Below are 14,974 nucleotides of genomic sequence, written 5' to 3'. Positions count from 1 at the left end.
CTATCATGTCTTGCGCCACAACCCTAAAAATAAGAAGTTTAGCTATTCATGATTCTAGATGAAGAACAAGAATTCATGAATAATAGAGGGTTGAAAAGAATAAAATTAAATAAACCTAGAGAGAGAAAGTAAATATGACGGCTTACAAGTCTTAGCAAAAATCCCAGCTCGTCATTAACAACTAATAAAAAGTCTATTTATAGTCTACGGTTTAAAACTAAAATAATTAGACCAAATCCTAATCAAAACAGGAGAACTGGCAGCATCCCGCGTTACACCCGCGTCGCAGGTGCAACGGGGGTGTCCTCTGAGTTTTCTGATTCGCTCGGACAGAGCTTGATTTTTGTGTGTTTCGTCTGCGACGCATGCTCGACGCGAGTTCACCATATCCATGATGCGTGCCTGACGTGTAGGTTCCTTTAGTTGTCCAAAATTCTTCTAAGTGTCGCGAGATCCTCTCTTCAACTCGTGCAAGAATCACCTCCAAATTCGATTATAACTGCTTGGTTTTCCATCATTTGTCCTCACTGTACCTAAACATATCAAACATACCAACATAAGCGCGAATACAATGATTCCATCATAGAAAATACGATTAAAGCACTAAGGACGAGAGTAAAGTGACGCTAAACATCGATACTTGTGCAAAATATCACCACCCCCACTTAGACTTTGCTTTCCCTCGAGCAAATACTTGCCTATACAAACCTAGCAGAATCACAGTCATGCCATTCAAACAGGTCTGCTCAGGCTTCGGCTAATACGATTAATTCAAGAATATTTCAAAAACCAATCACTTGAGCGGATTCCTTTGAAAGACATGCCAATGATAAAAAATTCTGTTTACCATAACAACAACCACAACCTTCTCAAGATAGTTTGCTTTCAAAAATCACATGAAGACACCACTTAAAACAAAACAGTCTTGCTACTTGAGCAAGAATTCAATATTTCACCATTCCGTTGTCAATTATGTGCCCTCACAAGAAGAGAGTTGTCCATATATCTCACAAAAAGCAGATGTTTTCATTTCAATGGTAATGAATTTAACAATTACACTCACTCTAAATAAAAGAATATCACATGCTAAATACGACATACCATAGACTTGCCTGTAGTGTAAACGCTCCACTAATATAAGCACATCGAACCATAGGATCAAGGAGGACTTAAAGGGTTGTAATGTAGGCTAGGGGATGGGTAGGAATTATTTGGATAATAGTGACTAAGCTCCCTAAGCACTTTAATACATTCAACAAACATGTTTTGCACACCTCCTTTGTCACCCAACTTCACAACCAACCAACCAATTCCCTTAAATCAAACCCAAGTTAGATTATTTACAATTAAGCACCACTTTTTTCAACAATGCAAGTTAGAGGGGAAATTTTATTCACAAGACTACTAACTACTTTTTTTTTTCCAGTTCAGTTTTCTTATCATTTTTATTTTTTATTTTTTATCCCCAACTAACAAGCGAACTTTGCTTTATTTTAGGTGCACCAATAGACTTAATTTGATTTTTAACCAACAAACACCGCCCTTTTTATGAACTCCCAACTCCAATTACATCATTTTATCATTAAAGTGCTCAAGGAGCATATTGGATAAAAAATAGGCTAACTAGAACGAAAGGGTAGGGCTTATCGATTGTTATCAAAGAAAAAGGCTAAAGGCTCAACGGGGCTAACTTGGGTCAAATGTACATCCATGGGTTGGAAGGAACAAGTTAGAATTTAGGCTAACAAAAACTTGTTTATCCCAAACGCACGCGCAAGTATACGCAGTCGTACAAGTAATATAGGAATAAAGTCCAGATATCGTACCCACAGTTTAACTAAATTAAACTAATGTTAATTATCTAAAAATTAAATAAAATCCAAAGTTATATTTATAAACTAAATAAAAATAAAAGAAAGCAAATAATGAACTTCAACCAAGAAAGATTGAATTTTTATCAGAGAAGAGATAGATATAGGGCTGTTACACCTCTTGTTTTCGTCGCAAGAAAGTCTTTGGCTTATTGGTGGTTTATAACCTTAGTATGAAAATCCGCACCCGAGTTTTTGAGATATTAAGTGTTTTACCTCGCGTGTACCAAAGTATAAGTATACGTTCTTTGCAATACGATAGGATTAGAAGCTAAACAAATCGAATCGACGCAAGTTGGAACGGACTCAGGAGAGTCTGCAGGAACCAGTCACCTTTGACGGGCCGTCAAAACGTTGAGGAGCCATCATGGTGCACCGTCCATGCTTAGCCGCCTTTGATGTTTTAGGTGGCAGGTCGACGGAGCACGTCGACGAGCCGTCGACACATCGATGAACCGTCGACCCACCGTCGACCCGCATCGCTGGAACTTTCTAGTTCCATCTATATATATTTTAGCCCCACGATTTATTCCTCATTTTTCTCATCTCCAAGACCAGAGAAAACCCTAAATAATTCCTCTCAACATTTTCCATCAAATTTGAGGAGTTTTAGTAAGATCCGAACCCCGTAAAACCCGAGCTAGTGAAGAAGAAGGTTATTCTTAGGGTTTCATTGAAGTGTGAAGCTTGGAAGTTGGAGTTGAGGTTGATTCTTGGTATTCTAGTCCCTTCAAGGTATGTTTATGATTCCTGCCTTTGTGTTTGAGTTATGTATCAAGAATTTTAGTAGTTTTAAGTAAGGAATCATAGTTATGAAAGTGATGAGTTGAATAAGGGTTAAGTTGAGACAAGGGGCTGTTTTGGGAGAGGATTTAGAGTAGGAGCCCGTTTGGATTGGCTTATAAGTTGCTGAAAACAGCTTATAAGCTGTTTTCAGTGTTTGACTGGCCAATTTAAAGTCATTTTGTACTTTAAAATAAGCCCAAAAATATAATTGGACCCATTTGTCTTAGCTTATCTAAAGCAGCTTATAAGCTGAAAATAGCTTATAAGCCAAAAAATAAAATAAGTTGGGCTACCCCAACTTTTTTTTTTTTGGCTTATAAGCTGCTTTTTTTAAGCCCATCCAAACAAGCTCTAGAATTGATTATACTTTGATATGTAGGAATTGATATTGTTATTGTTGATGTTGTTGTTGATGGTTGGGTTGAATTGAAATTGAAGGATTATTAAGTTTACAAAGGAGATGCTGCCCGAATTGCGTAAAGTTGTAAACTAGATTAAGGTTGGTATATGAGTACGTTCCAGTCTAATAATTGGTACTTGGTCTTGTGCGTAGATCTTCAGGCTCGGGATAGTAGCATAGCTAGCTTGAAAAGAGAATAAGGTATGTTAAAGCTATCCTTTATTTCATTTTGGCATGATCTTATGATACGAACGAACAAACGAGTAAATGAGCTTCCATATTACTCTACTCTTAGAAGCACCAGGAGTACCTCAGTCTTTGATGATCCTATACTCCTTTTTATGATTGTTCCTTCTGTTCTTGAGTCTTGAGATTTCTTATATTGATGATGTTAGCTCAAAAGATGTCTATCGGAAGTAGTACGATCTTGTATCTGTCACGACCCAACCCCGTGGGCCGCGACCAGTGCCCGAGCTGGGCACCTATACGTACCCGATACCCCAAATTAGCATATTAACAGAATAATAATATAATAATAATATTAGTGGTCGCTACAGAACTTAGCAGAAAAGCAGACTTGGCACACATAGGCCGATAAGGCCATCACAGAACAGAATATCCCAAACATATGTACAGAACCCACACAGATGTATCCACAGACCTCTACAGAACATATCATAATCATAAGACGGGACAGGGCCCCGTCATACCCTGAACAAAGTACATATCCAGATAGCAGTGACAGACTGTACCAAAAGATGGGCTCTGTAGAAGAGAGCGCCCCAAATAGCAGAAATAGGATCCTAAACGTGTGGATCAGCGAACCTGTCGTCAGTACCTGCGCGGCATGAAAACGCAGCCCCCGAAGAAAGGGGGTCAGTACGAAATATGTACTGAATATGTAAAGCGGAATCACATAAGTCAAATCATATTGGTTACAGAAAATGAGTACAGAATCCAGAGTGTCAAATGCATATTTCGAAAACAGACAGAATGCGTACAAAAACATATGTCATATCATATCATATCCGGTCCCTGACACGGGACTCGGCAGACAGAATGTGGCCACCCTCCCGACGCTGGTGCCACTATACAGAGGAATCAGAAAAAGGGGCGTGGCCCCGTATCATATAATGTCATATCAAAATGGCCATACAGATCAGATCAGAATAGGCGGACATGGCACATCATACTCCACAGACCCATGTACGCGTATACCTGCCCCCTCACAACGGGACGCGGCGAACAATGCAGAGAATTACGCTTGACAACATATCCTGGCCCGGGCTCAGTGTGGGAAACATTGGGACATCCACGAATGGAGTAGTGAGAGACTAATGCAATTTAAAAATATCATAAGTATTTTCAAAGACTCGATGAGGCGTAGCGAAGACAAACAAATCAAATGGAGTCGGACGGAATCAGAATTAATACAATTCGGATATCATAATAATTTACAAAAATATAACTTTACTGAAGTCATTCCGAGTGTCAAAATAATTTATAAGATTTAATAGAATATTTAGAATAATATTCATTAAGCGATTAGTAGGGTAATTAAAACATTTCTTTCAAAAATCGCTTAAAAAGGAATCTTTAGCATATTAGGGGCAAAACCGTAAATAGCGGGCCCGCCTCGGGACAAATAAGGCGGCGGGCTCAAATTGTGCCCTCTAAGCATATCGAGTCACCTAAAAAGGTTCTACAGACATTCTATGACTTTCTGAGTAATTTGGAGCAAAATCGCATAATTTCAGAAAAAGCGTATCAAAGTAGTTCAATTCTATTGAAGGAAAAACTGAAATTTTGTCTTGCGGATTCCGAGGGCCAAGAGGTCCTTCGAGGCCCGGATCCGACCCTAACATACTAGGGGCATGCCAAGGGAAGAATTGGGTTTGCTTTACATACCTTTCACGCTCCTTAAGCCTTTCCAATCTCACTTCCCGTTTCGTCGAAAAACTGCAATTGGTCAAGTTTACCAATTGTAAGCTAATAATACCAAAGTTCCAATTTGATGCATAATTGGCTACCGAAATTTCGGCAGCACCTCTCCTATACATATAGCACCCCGAGAATTCAACTCGGCTATAATTTATCAACAACAACCCAAACAACAACATTAACATCAACAAAAAGCATTAACAACACAATTATCCTTCAACTAGTCATTGTTTCCACAACTTGCCATAACTTCCCTTCTAATCCAAACTTTCAAACTAACATCATTACTTTCACATCCATAATTACTCAAGATCATCACAACATAGATTTAGAGGCATTTCATATCATTTTCCTTAAGATATACACTTGATATACATAATATACAATTTTTCGCCAAAGTCTTAATTTATGCAAAACATCAAATCTTTGGCATATAACTTCATAACAAGTTTCCAACTTCCAAATTCATCAATGATCATCACTATTAGCAATCAAACAACTTCATTTCCTTAATGTCGGAAAATTATACTAAAACGACATAAGTTTCTATATTCCAATTCAATACAAACTTATATCATTCTAACTTCATTCACATATCAAGCATTACAATAACACTCCAATACACTAAACAAACTTAATCCATTTTATTCTCAAGCCAAATACACCACACGGCCAAGTGCTATTTTAGCAATTCAATCAAATTTATTCCACTTTCATTCTCAACATGAATTCCATCACATTCACAACTAGAATACAACATAGTTTCAACACATTTTTGGCTATACAACATATATATACACACGGCTACACCTCCAATTCCAAACCCACATTGCAAACTTCCATTTTTCCATCCAATCAACACATTTCTACATACTACAACACAAACAAAACTCAACAACACAATAAAAAGGTAGAAATTCTTACCTTTTCCTCAAGTCTCCTTCACTTGAATATATGATCACCTTGGAGATTCTAGTGCTCCCCACTCCAATCCAACTATACCAAGATGCAAAGGAACCTTGAATTAGTAGGAATTTAACAAGAAATGAATTTTTGAAGCAAGATTTTGGAGGGTCAATTTTGCCCCTCAAACCCGAAACCCTCTCCCTTTTCTTTCTTATTTTTGCTTTGTTTGGTCTTGCCTTCTAATGTCTTGAATCTTCTTATACATATAATATCAAGACTTGGTCACATGACCAAGCACATGACCAAGTAAAAATGGGCTTGGATCAAGGCCATTATGTTAATTAATCTTATGGAAATTAAATACAAAAAAAGGGCTTGGGCCAAGGCCATCATGGCCGGCCACCCCCTAATATTTTGGGCCTCAATTGTTTCTTATTTTACAAGCCCAACAACTTGTGAATCGTATTTTGTAATTCCCGAAACAAATTTCCAAAATTCCAAAATTACCCTTAGCCTTGTCCCACACTTTCATGACTCTATTCTTTCATGCATAACTCCTATGTTCAACAAGATATAAAATTAATCTTATATCTCAAGAATCCCATATAATTCAAGTTTCTCCAAACGTGTGAAAACACGGGATATAACATCCTCCCCTCCTTTAGAACATTCGTCCTCGAATGTAAATTAACCTCATAAGGTTGGAAAATACCTTGGGGGAGGTTCTGATTATAGACAACACATAGGATATACGATTGACATTGAAATAAATTTAAGCAGGAATTTAAGGTTACCTGTGGGCATAGGGAACAGATGAGGATATTTCTTCTTCATCTCCTCTTCGGCCTCCCACGTCATTTCCTCCCTATTATCGTTCCGCCACAGTACCTTAACGGAGGCTACATCTTTATTCCGGAGCCTCCTTACCTGACGATCCAAAATAGACACGGGCTGCTCCTCGTATGATAACTGCTCCGTCACCTGAATATCATCTGCAGGGAATATTCTGGAAGGGTCACCGATGCACTTACGAAGCATAGAGACGTGAAACACCGGATGTACCGCTTCCAAATCAGATGGCAGATCTAACTCATAGGCGACATTTCCAACTTTCCGAACAATCTGATAAGGCCCAATATAAAGCGGACTAAGCTTACCCTTTCTGCCGAACCGCATTACGCCTTTCATAGGCGATACCTTCAGGAATACCCAATCGCCTACTTGAAACTCCAACGGTCGACGCCGTTTATCCGCGTATGACTTCTGTCGACTCTGGGCTGTTAACAGTCGCTCTCGAATAAGCTTCACCTTGTCCACTGCCTGCTGGACCATATCTGGGCCAATCAACTCTGTCTCGCCAATATCGAACCAGCCGATCGGCGATCTGCATTTCCTGCCATATAAAGCCTCGTACGGAGCCATCTGGATGCTGGAATGGTAACTGTTATTATATGCAAACTCAATCAACGGCAAGTGATCATCCCAGCTGCCTCTGAAATCGATAATGCAGGCCCGCAACATATCCCCCAGCGTCTGTATAGTGCGCTCGGCCTGCCCGTCGCTCTGAGGATGAAATGCGGTGCTCAGACTCACCTGAGTCCCTAGTCCCTCCTGAAAAGATCTCCAGAAATGCGCCGTAAACTGGGCGCCTCTGTCAGAAATAATAGATATAGGAACTCCGTGAAGCTTCACAATCTCCTTAATATAGAGCCTGGCATAATCCTCGGCGGAATAGGTAGTCCTGACGGGAAGAAAATGGGCTGATTTCGTCAGCCTATCAACGACGACCCAGATGGAATCATACTTCCGTGGAGTGCGAGGCAATCCTGTAATGAAGTCCATATTAATAACCTCCCACTTCCAAGTCGGGATTTCCATCTCCTGCAACAGTCCACCCGGCTTCTGATGCTCAATCTTGACCTGCTGACAATTAGGGCACTGGGCGACGAACTCTGCAACATCCCGTTTCATACCGTCCCACCAGTATAAGCATCGGAGATCATGGTACATCTTCGTAGACCCAGGATGGACCGAGTAGCGAGCATAATGTGCCTCGCTCATAACCTGCTGCCGAAGGCCTGCAATATCCGGTACACACAACCTGCCTTTGTATAACATAGTGCCGTCCGGTGAAAACTCGAACGGAGTCCTCTCCTTATCATAGGCTGTGTCCCTGTACCGAGCTAAGACAGGATCCTCAAACTGATGCCGCTTAATATCGTCCCTGATAGATGACTCAGAAACCCCTCGAACAGAAATCTGGGTATCTCCAGAATCGGCCAGACGAACCCCGAGACTAGCCAACTGCTGAACATCACGGGCTATCTCTCTCCTGTCTGGCTGTAAATCGGCTAAACTGCCCATAGACTTCCGACTGAGCGCGTCTGCAACAACATTAGCCTTGCCCGGATGATACAGAATATCTACATCATAATCTTTCAGAAGCTCCAGCCACCTCCGCTGCCGCAAATTAAGCTCTCTCTGTCTGAAAATATACTGGAGACTCTTATGATCAGTATAGATATCCACATGAACGCCATATAAATAGTGTCTCCATATCTTCAGAGCATGAATCACCGCTGCGAGCTCCAGATCGTGGGTAGGATAATTCTTCTCATGCTTTTTGAGCTGCCGGGAAGCATACGCTATAACTCTGCCGTGCTGCATCAATACACAGCCTAACCCCATGCCAGAAGCGTCACAATAAATAACATACCCATCCGGTCCCTCTGGAAGAGTCAGAACTGGGGCTGTAGTCAGCTTCTCCTTCAGCAACTGGAAGCTCCGTTCACAAGCGTCAGACCACTGGAACTTAGCTCCCTTCTGAGTCAGCCTTGTCAAAGGCGCTGAAATCGAAGCAAACTTCTCCACAAACCTCCTGTAATAACCTGCTAACCCCAGGAAACTGCGTACCTCTGTGGGCGTCGTAGGTCTGGGCCAATTCTTCACGGCCTCAATCTTCTGTGTGTCCACCCGGACACCATCAGCTGCAATAATATGCCCCAAGAAGGCCACTGAAGACAGCCAGAATTCGCACTTAGAAAATTTCGCATATAACTTCTGATGCCGGAGTACCCCTAATACCGATCTCAGATGATCTGCGTGCTCCGCCTCAGACCGAGAATAAACCAGGATATCATCAATGAATACAATTACAAACATATCCAAGAATGGCCTGAATACCCGGTTCATCAAATCCATGAATACTGCGGGAGCATTTGTTAGCCCAAAAGACATAACCCTGAACTCGTAATGCCCATATCGGGTCCGGAAAGCTGTCTTAGGGATATCGGCCTCTCGTACTCGCACCTGGTGGTAACCGGATCGAAGATCTATCTTCGAAAAACACTTAGCGCCCTGTAGCTGATCAAACAAATCATCAATCCTGGGGAGGGGGTATTTATTCTTTATCGTTACCTTATTCAGCTGTCGATAATCAATACACATACGCAGCGACCCGTCTTTCTTACGCACAAATAATACCGGGGCTCCCCAAGGCGAAGTACTGGGTTTGATGAAGCCCTTACCCAACAAATCTTTCAGCTGCTCCTTCAACTCCTTTAACTCTGCAGGCGCCATTCTATACGGAGGAATAGAGATAGGCTGAGTGTCTGGGAGTAAGTCAATAGAGAAGTCTATCTCCCGCTCTGGAGGAAGACCTGGAAGCTCGTCGGGGAAAACATCTGGAAACTCACTAACCACGGGGACTGACTGAAGTGTCGGCGTCTCGGCGTCCAAGTCTTGCACCCGAACCAGATGATAGATATAACCCTTTCTGATCATTTTCTTTGCCTTAAGGTATGAAATAAACTTACCTTTCGGCGATGCTGTATTACCAGCCCAATTGATAACTGGCTCCCCGGGAAACTGGAAGCGAACTACCTTATTCTGGCAGTCAACATTAGCGTAACAGGAAGCTAGCCAATCCATACCCATAATAACATCAAATTCAGTCATATCTAACTCTACCAGATCTGCCTTAGTGTCACGGTCACAAACGATCACAGAACAGTCTTTATAAACCTGTTTCGCTACAACAAAATCCCCTATCGGCGTGGCTACCTCAAATGGCTCTATAGGTTCAGACATAATACCAATTTTACCGGCAACAAGGGGTGAAATATATGATAAAGTCGAACCTGGATCAATTAATGCATACACAGACCGAGAGAAGACCAATAAAGTACCTGTAACGACATTAGGAGATGCCTCCTGATCCTGGCGACTGGCCAAAGCATAAATGCGGTTCGAAGGACCGCTAATACCAGAAGCTCTACCACGGCCTCTGCCACGACCCGCTGGTGCCGAAATACCCTGCCCCGTAGGGCGCATAGCCACTGACGAAGATGAAGACCCAGCGGCTGATCCGGTAGGCTGCGCTGCACCACCCGAACTACCCTTATACGGGCAATCTCTCACAGAATGGCCCTGACGGCCACAAGAAAAGCATGCACCGGTGGCTCTGTAGCACTCTCCCGTATGGTATCTGCCGCAAAAAGAACACTGAACCCTGGGTGGCCTCATCTGACCAGAACCCCTATCTGTCCGCGAACCTGAAGCCCTGGAGCTCTGGCCTGCTCCTGAATACCCTGGGCTATCGAATCTGCGACCTGTAGGCTGGGGAGGCGCGCTCTGCGCCGGCTGAGATGAAAATCTGCTAGGCTGCTGCGGCTGTTGGGGCTGTCTGCCCCGAAAATCTCCAGATGACCTGGCCCTCTTGGGCTGTCTCCGATCCTGGCCCCTGTCAGGCTGGTGTCCTCCTCTGCCCCGATCCTCCATGCCCTGGGCATGGGCCTGGATACGGGCAATGTCCATACCGGGCTGAGCAGCCAATACTAAGCAGCTATCAACAAAATACCGATCCAGCCCCATAATATATCTGTGCATCCGGTCCGCCATAGTAGCCACCACAGTAGGTGCATATCGGGCCAAGGAATCAAACTCCAAACTATAGTCCCGGATACTGCGGCCCTTCTGCCTCAATAATAAGAATCTATCAGATCTGGCTCGTCGCAACTCTGGGGGCAGAAAATGTCCAAGAAATGCCTGAGAAAAATCGCCCCAAACTGCTGGAGGAGCGCCGTCCCCCCTGGATATCCCCCATGACTCGTACCAGTTTGCCGCCACATCATATAACCGGTACGAAGCTAACGCGACTGACTCTGTCTCGGAAGCATTAATCAAATCTAGAGTGCGTCGCATCTTCCTGATAAACTCCTCAGGATCCTCCTCGGGCTTTGTCCCGAAGAACTCTGGAGGGTTACAAGTCAAAAACTCACGGGCTCTCGAACTATCACGCCTGACTGCCCGGTCACCTCCCAGTCCATGCCCCTGAACCTGCCCTGCCACAAGTCTCGTCAGCAACTGGACTGCCTCCCTCATAGACTGATCCTCAGTGCCTGGCCGTGGAGCTGGAGGCTCAAGTACTGGAACTGCGGGAGCTGGCGGTGGAGCCGCCCCCCGATCTGCGGCTGCGGCCGCCACAATCTCCTCCACGAGTGGCGGTGTAGACGAACCCTCTGTCTGGGGCAAAGTCCCCGGAGCAATATGTGCCTGGGCCCTGGTAATCCTCTGGACCAGGCTAGTCTCTCCCAAGGCTGCTGACTTGGCCTTTTGGGCCGCGGTTGCCTTTTTTGGAGGCATATCTGCAAATATAGCCGCTCGTTAGGGAGGGGTCATCCTGATAACACAGCTCTATCGCACGATCTAAGACAGAAAGAAGGGTAGTATCCTAAATGCCCTGTAGCCTCCTGTTTATAGGCGTGGTGCACAACACACCGATAAACAAGACTCTACTAGACACGGTCTGTGGACATTCCGAGGACGAACTGCTCTGATACCACTTTTGTCACGACCCAACCCCGTGGGCCGCGACCAGTGCCCGAGCTGGGCACCTATACGTACCCGATACCCCAAATTAGCATATTAACAGAATAATAATATAATAATAATATTAGTGGTCGCTACAGAACTTAGCAGAAAAGCAGACTTGGCACACATAGGCCGATAAGGCCATCACAGAACAGAATATCCCAAACATATGTACAGAACCCACACAGATGTATCCACAGACCTCTACAGAACATATCATAATCATAAGACGGGACAGGGCCCCGTCATACCCTGAACAAAGTACATATCCAGATAGCAGTGACAGACTGTACCAAAAGATGGGCTCTGTAGAAGAGAGCGCCCCAAATAGCAGAAATAGGATCCTAAACGTGTGGATCAGCGAACCTGTCGTCAGTACCTGCGCGGCATGAAAACGCAGCCCCCGAAGAAAGGGGGTCAGTACGAAATATGTACTGAATATGTAAAGCGGAATCACATAAGTCAAATCATATTGGTTACAGAAAATGAGTACAGAATCCAGAGTGTCAAATGCATATTTCGAAAACAGACAGAATGCGTACAAAAACATATGTCATATCATATCATATCCGGTCCCTGACACGGGACTCGGCAGACAGAATGTGGCCACCCTCCCGACGCTGGTGCCACTATACAGAGGAATCAGAAAAAGGGGCGTGGCCCCGTATCATATAATGTCATATCAAAATGGCCATACAGATCAGATCAGAATAGGCGGACATGGCACATCATACTCCACAGACCCATGTACGCGTATACCTGCCCCCTCACAACGGGACGCGGCGAACAATGCAGAGAATTACGCTTGACAACATATCCTGGCCCGGGCTCAGTGTGGGAAACATTGGGACATCCACGAATGGAGTAGTGAGAGACTAATGCAATTTAAAAATATCATAAGTATTTTCAAAGACTCGATGAGGCGTAGCGAAGACAAACAAATCAAATGGAGTCGGACGGAATCAGAATTAATACAATTCGGATATCATAATAATTTACAAAAATATAACTTTACTGAAGTCATTCCGAGTGTCAAAATAATTTATAAGATTTAATAGAATATTTAGAATAATATTCATTAAGCGATTAGTAGGGTAATTAAAACATTTCTTTCAAAAATCGCTTAAAAAGGAATCTTTAGCATATTAGGGGCAAAACCGTAAATAGCGGGCCCGCCTCGGGACAAATAAGGCGGCGGGCTCAAATTGTGCCCTCTAAGCATATCGAGTCACCTAAAAAGGTTCTACAGACATTCTATGACTTTCTGAGTAATTTGGAGCAAAATCGCATAATTTCAGAAAAAGCGTATCAAAGTAGTTCAATTCTATTGAAGGAAAAACTGAAATTTTGTCTTGCGGATTCCGAGGGCCAAGAGGTCCTTCGAGGCCCGGATCCGACCCTAACATACTAGGGGCATGCCAAGGGAAGAATTGGGTTTGCTTTACATACCTTTCACGCTCCTTAAGCCTTTCCAATCTCACTTCCCATTTCGTCGAAAAACTGCAATTGGTCAAGTTTACCAATTGTAAGCTAATAATACCAAAGTTCCAATTTGATGCATAATTGGCTACCGAAATTTCGGCAGCACCTCTCCTATACATATAGCACCCCGAGAATTCAACTCGGCTATAATTCATCAACAACAACCCAAACAACAACATTAACATCAACAAAAAGCATTAACAACACAATTATCCTTCAACTAGTCATTGTTTCCACAACTTGCCATAACTTCCCTTCTAATCCAAACTTTCAAACTAACATCATTACTTTCACATCCATAATTACTCAAGATCATCACAACATAGATTTAGAGGCATTTCATATCATTTTCCTTAAGATATACACTTGATATACATAATATACAATTTTTCGCCAAAGTCTTAATTTATGCAAAACATCAAATCTTTGGCATATAACTTCATAACAAGTTTCCAACTTCCAAATTCATCAATGATCATCACTATTAGCAATCAAACAACTTCATTTCCTTAATGTCGGAAAATTATACTAAAACGACATAAGTTTCTATATTCCAATTCAATACAAACTTATATCATTCTAACTTCATTCACATATCAAGCATTACAATAACACTCCAATACACTAAACAAACTTAATCCATTTTATTCTCAAGCCAAATACACCACACGGCCAAGTGCTATTTTAGCAATTCAATCAAATTTATTCCACTTTCATTCTCAACATGAATTCCATCACATTCACAACTAGAATACAACATAGTTTCAACACATTTTTGGCTATACAACATATATATACACACGGCTACACCTCCAATTCCAAACCCACATTGCAAACTTCCATTTTTCCATCCAATCAACACATTTCTACATACTACAACACAAACAAAACTCAACAACACAATAAAAAGGTAGAAATTCTTACCTTTTCCTCAAGTCTCCTTCACTTGAATATATGATCACCTTGGAGATTCTAGTGCTCCCCACTCCAATCCAACTATACCAAGATGCAAAGGAACCTTGAATTAGTAGGAATTTAACAAGAAATGAATTTTTGAAGCAAGATTTTGGAGGGTCAATTTTGCCCCTCAAACCCGAAACCCTCTCCCTTTTCTTTCTTATTTTTGCTTTGTTTGGTCTTGCCTTCTAATGTCTTGAATCTTCTTATACATATAATATCAAGACTTGGTCACATGACCAAGCACATGACCAAGTAAAAATGGGCTTGGATCAAGGCCATTATGTTAATTAATCTTATGGAAATTAAATACAAAAAAAGGGCTTGGGCCAAGGCCATCATGGCCGGCCACCCCCTAATATTTTGGGCCTCAATTGTTTCTTATTTTACAAGCCCAACAACTTGTGAATCGTATTTTGTAATTCCCGAAACAAATTTCCAAAATTCCAAAATTACCCTTAGCCTTGTCCCACACTTTCATGACTCTATTCTTTCATGCATAACTCCTATGTTCAACAAGATATAAAATTAATCTTATATCTCAAGAATCCCATATAATTCAAGTTTCTCCAAACGTGTGAAAACACGGGATATAACAGTATCACTCCGAGAGTTCTAGTTACTCATTATACTTATGCATTGCATTCATTATACATATGCATATTGACTCGTGACCCAAAAGGCGTTATATACGCGTATATTATATGTATATGGGGTATGGGGAAAGGGATAGGTGTTATATACGCATTACCACCTGATC

At 42.3% G+C, this 14,974-nt stretch overlaps 1 long non-coding RNA gene across 1 annotated transcript; it reads right to left on the bottom strand.

The window, feature by feature from the left end:
- Positions 1–3,616: 3,616 nt before the first annotated feature.
- LOC132642517 (uncharacterized) lies at positions 3,617–6,955 on the bottom strand. The gene is made up of 4 exons (XR_009583214.1): positions 6,699–6,955; positions 5,923–5,994; positions 4,966–5,016; positions 3,617–3,895 (listed from the first exon to the last, which is right to left on the bottom strand). It is a non-coding gene; the product is annotated as an uncharacterized LOC132642517 (long non-coding RNA).
- Between the last annotated feature and the right edge of the window lie 8,019 nt (positions 6,956–14,974).

The sequence above is a fragment of the Lycium barbarum genome, chromosome 5 (genome assembly GCF_019175385.1).
Source record: "Lycium barbarum isolate Lr01 chromosome 5, ASM1917538v2, whole genome shotgun sequence".
NCBI lineage: Eukaryota > Viridiplantae > Streptophyta > Magnoliopsida > Solanales > Solanaceae > Lycium > Lycium barbarum.
This window is presented reverse-complemented; position numbering and strand designations above follow the sequence as displayed.